Below are 8,804 nucleotides of genomic sequence, written 5' to 3' on the forward strand. Positions count from 1 at the left end.
CCTTGACACAAAAATTTCCAATTTCTGTTGCACCTTGTAAAACTTAAGAGTTACCAGTTAATGTCAACATTCACCAAAGTTCTGGCATTTTAGTAGCATATATCGATCGGAGTTCAGGTACTTTTCTAGTAAAAGCAACGATGACGCTTGCTTTCCGGTTGCCATCTATTGGGCCTGGTAAGTTATAGCCAATATAAGTTGAATGGGAAATGCACACATTCACATGAACCAATTGAAATGTATAAAGGAACAATGTATTCATTTCACACATTGGCTGGGACAATTGGCGAATATTCACAAGTCAATCCTGACCAGTGGCGCAACACACATTATCCAGTCAACGTACCTACTGGTGAATCATGTACACGTCTTAGCCAAAGATGAAAGTTTCCTTGGAGGCTACGGAAGCTATCCAGCTGTTGTTGAAAACACCAACACCAAAAATCAATGCACATTGTCTGGCACCATTGGGTAACAATATATATTGCCCAGATAAGGCGCAAGATTTCCCGCTATCGTCTATTAATTAATTTAAATTCTCCTTTCCTTTATACAAATGCTACAACCGCCACTCCACATTAACCCTTACATGTTTCAACAAATGTCCGAAGACTTGGGGAATGTTGACATTCATGTTTAAATTCAAGAAGAATGCAATGACTGTTCAGAAATAGATAACATGCATTTCCCCACTTTCCAGTCACTTGTGAATGAATGGAACTGCAATTAGGAGATGGTCACATTCAGCGATCTGCCTCCAAGTATCTGGCCATTCACAAAAATTTGCCCGGAAGTCAATCTTAACTGCCACCAAGTTTTGGATGTTCTTCCTGACTGACGTAATTGACATGTCCACCGATCAAAATCTCCAAGGGATGTGTACCTTCAGTCTCTTTATTTGTATCAGCGACATCCCCACACACAAACATGTAGGCAGAAAAACCAAACTTTCCCAGCAACATCGAGCGGAGGGACCAGATACATTTCACAAATCCTCCTTCAGCTCTAAAACAAAATCGAGCTCAGGTATCTGCCTCCCTTTGATGTGGATTTTCATGCTTGCACAGACAATCCTCCATGGTTGACATAACGGGAACACCGGCAATACTTCCCCAATGGGCTGCCAGGAGACTGTAATTCATTTAAATTATGCAACTCTATTCCTACGGCTGGCTGGCCCAGTTGCCTGCTTCACAGCGGAGCAGCGGAATGTCGGTGATCATTTCAACTCGGTTTGTCCTCAGCTGCCAAGGAGGGGAGAAATTTGGCAACTTTGACACTGAACTTTCGGGGTAGGGGGGCTCCAATTAAGCACAAAAAAATAGCACATGTCACTAGGGGATGGGAAGGCTGAACAGCAGTGACATAACGAAGGAAGCCAGAAAGATTGTTTTAAAATGTAGACATTTTTGCATAGACATAGATGCCCAGCAGATATCCTCGGGCACTGTTTCGCATTTGGCTAGAGTGCATTTAGAGTGGCAAGTCGGAACTGGATCGGCGCAAGAGTCTAGCTACAGCAGACAGCTCCCCGGCTTTGCAGACAGACTGTCAGCATGAAAACAAGCAAGCTCGCATCACTGGAGGAAACCAGGAAGCCAGGTCCTGTGCATTCTGATTCCTGCGCTTTCAGCCTCGAGGGATAGCGGCACCGAACAGGAACCTTTGGAGCCTTGTTCCAGGCCTACTGGGACACTTTTCAAGGGTGGTGGTGGTGGGGGGAATCTTCGCCTACAATTCAGCCATGCAAAACTACCGCTCAAGCTGCAAACCTCTTCCCCCCGCCGGAGGTCATCAGACTGCAAATTCCGTCTCTCCAATTAAGCCAAGGCAGACAACGATAAAACAAAGCCTTCCCAACCACCTGTAATAATGTGCCCTGGCAGGCAGCAATCGCGGAATACCAAGAAACACAAAGGTAGACATTTTTTCTGCAGCTGCTTGGGGTGGGGGTGGGGGGTTCTTGATGAGAAAAAGAAAGAAGAGAAAGACACAACGCACATTTCTTTTCTTTTGGTCAAATTGCTCTCTGGTCCGCTCTTACCTTCACGTTAGTCCGGAGGGCACAGTAACATGCAAAGAACATCTCAGTAAACAAGGAGCATAAGGATCGGGATTCGGCTTCGCTGCTCTGCACAAACCATCTACACACTCACACTCACACTCACACCACACACACGATCCTCAGCATGTGCTACCAAGAAGCATTCCTTCTCTCTGTCAGTTTCAAATGCATTGATCTCTGGGTTTTTTTCTCTCCCCCTCTCTCTCTCTCCACACTCTCTCTCTCTCTCTCCCTGACTACAGAAAAGACATGTCTTGAAGGCACTGAATGAAATCTACATGTCCCTCTTCTTCTCTCTGCCTGCCCAGAACATGATGCTGGGCAATTAGTGGCGATTTCGGGGATCAGCAACTCAGAGAGAGACCTCGGCTGCTTTTCATTTCCAGCATTTTTTTTTAATACCAAGCGTGGGAGTGAGGAGGAGGAGGAAGAAGAGGCAGAGCTCGCCCGGAGGGGGAAAAAGGTGAGGATTTTAAATCTGTTAAAGCAGCCGGGTGGGCTTCGACTGCCCGGCTGCATCTGGGGCTCATGTCTTTCCAGCCTTTTTTTTTTTGCAAAAGGGAATAAATGTTGCAATAATGTGTGTCGGGGAAGGTGGGGGAGAGAAGCGGGGAAAAAGAAAGGGGTCTCTCCTGGCTATTCTGAGGTTGACTGCGCTGTCTGGGATGTTTCTGTCTCGCCGTGCGGAAGATGCGGCGCTCCTTTTGGCAGAAGCAACGTCACCCGGCTAGCCCAAGACAGATTCAACATGTTCCGCCTGCAGGGACAGTATCAGTTTAGGGACCGCGCCGAACCACCTTAAGGACGATTCTCTGGCTGCAAGTTCACGACAGCAAGCGGATCTATTAAGGGAAGGCAGGGCGGCCTATTATTCGCTATCCTTTAGCAAGGGAAGGCAGCAAGCTGGTTATAAAAGGCAGGGAGAGGGGGCGGGAGGGAAAGAGAGGAAGAAATTCCAAGATCTGCCGCTGATAACCGATGGCTTTTAAACGGTGATGGAATACATGTTGCTAAAAATAAAAGCCATGAAGGGGTGGGACATGGAAAACGCACAGGCAAGTTCTATTTCTGAATGGACCGCGTTCAAATGGCTGCCACAGAAAGGCAACTGAACCGAGAGGCAAAAAACTTCATTCACAAGGGTGCCCCTGAAGTCTAGTGCTGTCATAGGGGAAAACTTAGATCTGGGCTGTGCTACTTCAGAGTACAAGCAGAGAGGTCACACTGCTAAATAACCTGCCGTACCCAAAATAAAAGATCCCCGCACATGGAAAACAGCTTGCAAGGGAGAGATTAGTCTACAACCTGAGGTGCTAGCTTTCTGCATGCACGGATTTTGTTACACATTCAGTCCTGGGAGTCTGGTGCAACACAGCCGAAACGCGGGTTCACCACTTCAGCTGGAGCTAGATCAAAACGTAAAAAGCATCTTACATCACTAGCAGATGTCTACGGCCCCTTCCACACATGCAAAATAATGCGTTTTCAAACCACTTTCACAACTGTTTGCAAGTGGATTTTGCTATTCCGCACAGCTTCAAAGAAGAAGAAGAGTTTGGATTTATATCCCCCCTTTCTCTCCTGTAGGAGACACAAAGGGGCTGACAATCTCCTTGCCCTTCCCCCCTCACAACAAACGCCCTGAGAGGTGGGTGGGGCTGAGAGAGCTCCAAAGAGCTGTGACTAGCCCAAGGTCACCCAGCTGGCGTGTGTGGGAGTGTACAGGCTAATCTGAATTCCCCAGATAAGCCTCCACAGCTCAGGCGGCAGAGCTGGGAATCAAACCCGGTTCCTCCAGATTAGATACACGAGCTCTTAACCTCCTGCGCCACTGCTGCTCCCTGAACTGAAAGCAGTTTGAAAGTGCATTATTCTGCATGTGTGGAATGAGCCTATAGGATTTGCCATGCTGGCAAAAAAAAATCAACACCAAGTCAAAAGCAGGAAATCTAGACGTCGTGGTTATTTCCCAGCATCAAAACCTAATAATGCGCAGTACATTTGGCCATCTGTCTTTAGAAACGATCACAAAATAAGATCCCCCCCCTCTTTTTCTTGCCCAATGCAGCAAATATTGCAGTAGAAGTAAAATTTTTCTACTTCTCTCCAAACTTAAGTTATCCATGCCAGTGTTGAATAAGCATAATTCACTACGATCTACTGGCAACTTGTTAGGGTTTCTGAAAAGGGTTTTCTGTCCCAGCAAAACTGGCACAGAACCCAAAGTTGAGAAGCAAAATGTCCACCTGTATTTAAACAACCACAACAATAACCGTTGTCTTTTATACCCTGCTTGTCTCTACCTTCAGGAGTCTCAGGCTCATTCCGCACGTGCAGAATAACGCACTTTCACACTGCTTTCAGTGCTCTTTGAAGCTGTGCGGAAGAGCAAAGTCCACTTGCAAACAGTTGTGAAAGTGGTTTGAAAACGCATTATTTTGCGTGTGCGGAAGGGGCCTCAGAGGGGCTTACAATCACATTCTCTTCCTTTCCCCGCAACAGGCACCTACTGAGATAGGTGGGGCCAAGAGAGTTCAGAGAGAACTGTGACTGGCCCAAGATCACCCGGCAAGCTTCATGTTGAGGAGCGAGGAATCAAACCTGGTCCTTCATATCCGAATCTGCTGCTCTTAACCATTAAACCACACGGGCTCCCTAAAGCGGATTCCGCACAGCCGATTTATAACGAGTCGCAATAGTTATAAATGAATTCATTTTCCATTAATAAAAAGGGGAAACGAGTTCATTTATAATGATCGCGACTCGTTATAAATACGCTGCGCGGAACGAGCCTGAGAGAAACGGTAATACCAAACATGAATGGAAAAGCCGAATGACTGCGATTTGTATTCTGCCAAAATGCTGCTCCCAAATCCCAAACCCAAGTTATTTTTTGGCACAGCTCTAATTTACTGTGAGTGCAGGATTTCCTGTGGCTTTCAGGCCCTTCGGTCTGACTAGATGCATTTTACGCTTCCTGAAATGAACAAATCCGATGCTGCTCAAATGACAGGAAACAACAGAGAAACCCAAGCCTCGCCCAAGTCAAAAAGAGAACAATTTCATACACCAAGCGACATGGCACTCTAGGAAATTACCCAAGTGTGACTCCCAAACAGAACAACAGCCTGAAGGAAACACTCCGCAGACAACAGCGTTTCTGGCTGCCGCTGCCAACCAGTCCATTAAGGCAACATCAAATCCCAGCCTCCGTTTTCATATGCAGGCAACCCCTGAGACCTAAGCAGAGACTCTTCCAGAGAAAATGTCCTGAAGTATAAGCTGATTCATAGAAGCCTGCTCTCTCACATTTGTATCCTGTTATTTTCGGGAGGGAAATGATTGCTTTTGCAAGTTAAGGCTTGCCCTGTTACATCCATTATGCTGCGATGTTTGAAATTGCCCAGGAAGCTTTCGAAATCTGGTCCCTGGCCTGGTTATTGGTAAACTGCAAGCGTCTCTAACAGCCCGATCCAGATCCTGAGGCGGCTGGGGACAGGGCCGTGACTGCCCCACGGCGCCATCCCCAGAGGGCTTCCAGGTAACTAAAAGGGGGGGGGGGACCTACCATCTAGAAGTCTAAATGCCTAGAAGCCTAAAAGGTTTTGTGTGATGTGGATCCTGTAATTTTTTAATGCACTTTTAATTATGGATTGTGTTTTGTTGTATTGGTTTTATCTCTGTATTGGTTACTGTATTAGTTTTATCTTGAACAGATCAGCAAATATATACAGTCAAACCAATACTGAAAGGTTTGAGGCCAGCCAAGCCTAAAAAACAAGGACTGTATATATAGGGATACAAGGCAATGAGGTATAAGCAGTTAGTTTGAGTATCTTTATGAACGCTTTATGAAGTATCTATTGAAATTATACTCAAACTAACTGCTTATACCTCATTGCCTTGTATCCCTATATATACAGTCCTTGTTTTTTAGGCTTGGCTGGCCTCAAACCTTTCAGTATTAGTTTTATCTTGTACACCGCCCAGAGCCCTCCAGGGGTGGGTAGTATACCAAATTTAATAATGATGATGATGATGTTGAAGAAGAAGAAGAAGAAGAAGAAGAAGAAGAAGAAGAAGAAGAAGAAGAAGAAGAAGAAGAAGAAGAAGAAGAAGAAGAAGAAGAAATTAGCCCAGATTTTCCTGTCAGCCAAAGTGAAAAGCAATAGTTTAAGCTAGCCTTTCACGCTTTAAGTTCAACGCTATTTGTTTTGGCAATCACAAATTTGGTCAGTTGATGGATTTTTAAAAAAGCTGTTTGTTTAAAGTTATATTCCACTTCTATTGTTTTAGGAAGATTTCTGACCGACTTTGAAAAGTGTTTTGTCGTTGTTGAAAATCAAGACAATAATCCTGGAAGGAAGGAAGGAAGGAAGGAAGGAAGGAAGGAAGGAAGGAAGGAAGGAAGGAAGGAAGGAAGGAAGGAAGGAAGGAAGGAAGGAAGGAAGGAAGGAAGGAAGGAAGGAAGGAAGGAAGGGAGGGAGGGAGGGAGGGAGGGAGGGAGGGAGGGAGGGAGGGAAGGCATAACCTATGCTTAACATTCTAGTGGATTCTAAACCTCTGCTGGATCTCAGAGGTACAGGTTTCTGTAAAAATGAACGTGTCTGATTCTCCTCCGAACGAGAAATATTTCTCATTCAAAATACAAATGGAAAGGGAGCCAGGAAGTTCTCTTTCAGTAATTGTTTTTTAGCTCATACCCCAAAGAGGGCCATATTTTAAAAAGACCGAGAGCCATTCTGACTAGATGAGTACACTGGGCTCATTATTCAGACTGCTGCTGGCAGGATAGAGTCCACTGCAGGGGCAGAATCTGCTAGTCTGGCTGGAAATAGCTCAGCAGCCAAAAGCCTTGGAGCTTTCTTCCCACCCAGACCTCAGACAGGACAGAGCTATCCTGAAGAAAACGTCACAGCTCCGAAAGAACTAAGTTAGGAGTCAACCAAAGTTAGACCCCTTCCGCACAGGCAGAATAATGCACTTTCAATCCACTTTCAATGCACATTGCAGCTGGATCTTACTGTGCAGAACAGCAAAACCCGCTTGGAAACAATTGTGAAAGTGGATTAAAAGTGCATTATTCTGCATGTGCAGAAGGGGCCTTAGAGGTGGCCACGTACACAGAACAGCTTCCTTGCAGAATGAGACTTATAAGAATTCTGCAACATTTTCAGAGTAAAGATTACAAATATTGAAAACTGTGACAAAGGTTTGCTGGGCTGGCAGGTTTTTGATGTGAAAGAAGGGGGAAGTTTGAGGGCCAGAAAGATTGTACCACTTCTGCCACTCATTCACATTTCTTCACCCTAGACCAGAGATGTTCAACTTTGGCACTTCAGATGATCATGGACTACAATTCCCATTAGCTGGCATGGCCAATTGGCTGACGGGAATTGTAGTCCACGAACATCTAAAGTGCCAGAGTTGGACACCCCTGCCCTAGGTACTTTTCTCTTTCAAAGCTGGTCTTCCCAGGAACACTTAATTTTTTTATATACAATGATTATTGATTATTTATATTATTAATATTACAATGATTATTGATTATTAATATTATTAATATTACAGGAAAAGGATAAGACTTTCTTCCTAGAGTGACATTTTCATGCAGCTCATCAGGAGTTTTATCCACCTGGTAATTCCCTCAAGAGCAAATAAAGCCAATTCTGAACGAGGGCATTCGCTTCCTTGGCTCTGAGTGAAGTCTGAAGTTGATGACATCACTGATCCTAGGATGATCAACTTTTTAAAAAGGAAATGACAGTCAAGAGGGAGTTGTGAAGATGGTTACTCCAAAGCTCCAAATACTACCAACCAAATGCCAGGTACTAGAAAGAAAAGTACTGTTGAAATAAGTGTAAGGAAAGGGCCACAAATGAATACTACATAAATTTTAATCTCCCTTCACCAAAAAGAGAAATCATTTAAAGGGCAAGAACATTATTTCACAAAATGTACCTGTGCCTGCATGTTTGTGTCTTTAAAAGACAGGTAAGTTGTAGAATGGTGGGCGAAAGAGGGATGAGAGAAGTGATTGGTTGACACTTGAGAGAGGCAGTGAGTGGGGGGGGGGGTTGAATGAGAGTCAGCCAATCAACTGGAGGAAAGACAGTGAGAAGGGGCCGAAGTAAAGAGAGAACAGTGTGATAATAGCCTAGAAACTGTTAGGGGGGTTGTATCTAGTTGATCGAAATGATTCCTAGCTCAGTTTAATTGCCAAAAGGTATGTGTAACCAGCCTGCTATATGTTATCACTGCCATCCTGGGACATTCTTTCCTTGATCTTGGCTTTATGGCTTCACATGCCAAGTAGATAACTAGGCTTTCCCCTGACACTTTGGTCTCGTGGGAAATGGGATGTTTCTGTTGTTTTGTGGGGGCAGGATGCCAGGTGGCTCTATCTCTATCTATTGCCGACCTTGGGGCGCCTCGGCTCCAAACTAACTCTTTTTCACATTCCTTGGGGAAATGGGAGAGGGGATTAACATCGGAATAAAGGAAGTAGCAAAACCCAGTCTCCTCAGAACGGGCTTCAACAAGCTGGGTGCTCCGATAACTATCAATAAACACTGCTGATCAACCATACAGAGTCCATTTATTGAGTCAAGGTTCGAGACCTAACAGAAGCCAGATTTCTGACTGGAATCCTTCCTATCCTTATACATAATCCGCGAAGGGTTTGGAACATCCAACGACAAACTCCCCCAGCCAATGGGCATGCAGGACTTCTGAAGTG

The 8,804-nt window shown here is 45.0% G+C and overlaps 1 long non-coding RNA gene across 1 annotated transcript; it reads left to right on the forward strand.

Moving 5' to 3' along the window:
- Window positions 1-1,252: 1,252 nt before the first annotated feature.
- LOC125430919 lies at window positions 1,253-8,377 on the forward strand. Its single transcript, XR_007244254.1, has 3 exons — window positions 1,253-1,918; window positions 2,308-2,528; window positions 7,637-8,377. It is a non-coding gene; the product is annotated as an uncharacterized LOC125430919 (long non-coding RNA).
- Window positions 8,378-8,804: the final 427 nt, after the last annotated feature.

This window comes from Sphaerodactylus townsendi, linkage group LG04, assembly GCF_021028975.2.
Source record: "Sphaerodactylus townsendi isolate TG3544 linkage group LG04, MPM_Stown_v2.3, whole genome shotgun sequence".
Lineage (NCBI taxonomy): Eukaryota > Metazoa > Chordata > Lepidosauria > Squamata > Sphaerodactylidae > Sphaerodactylus > Sphaerodactylus townsendi.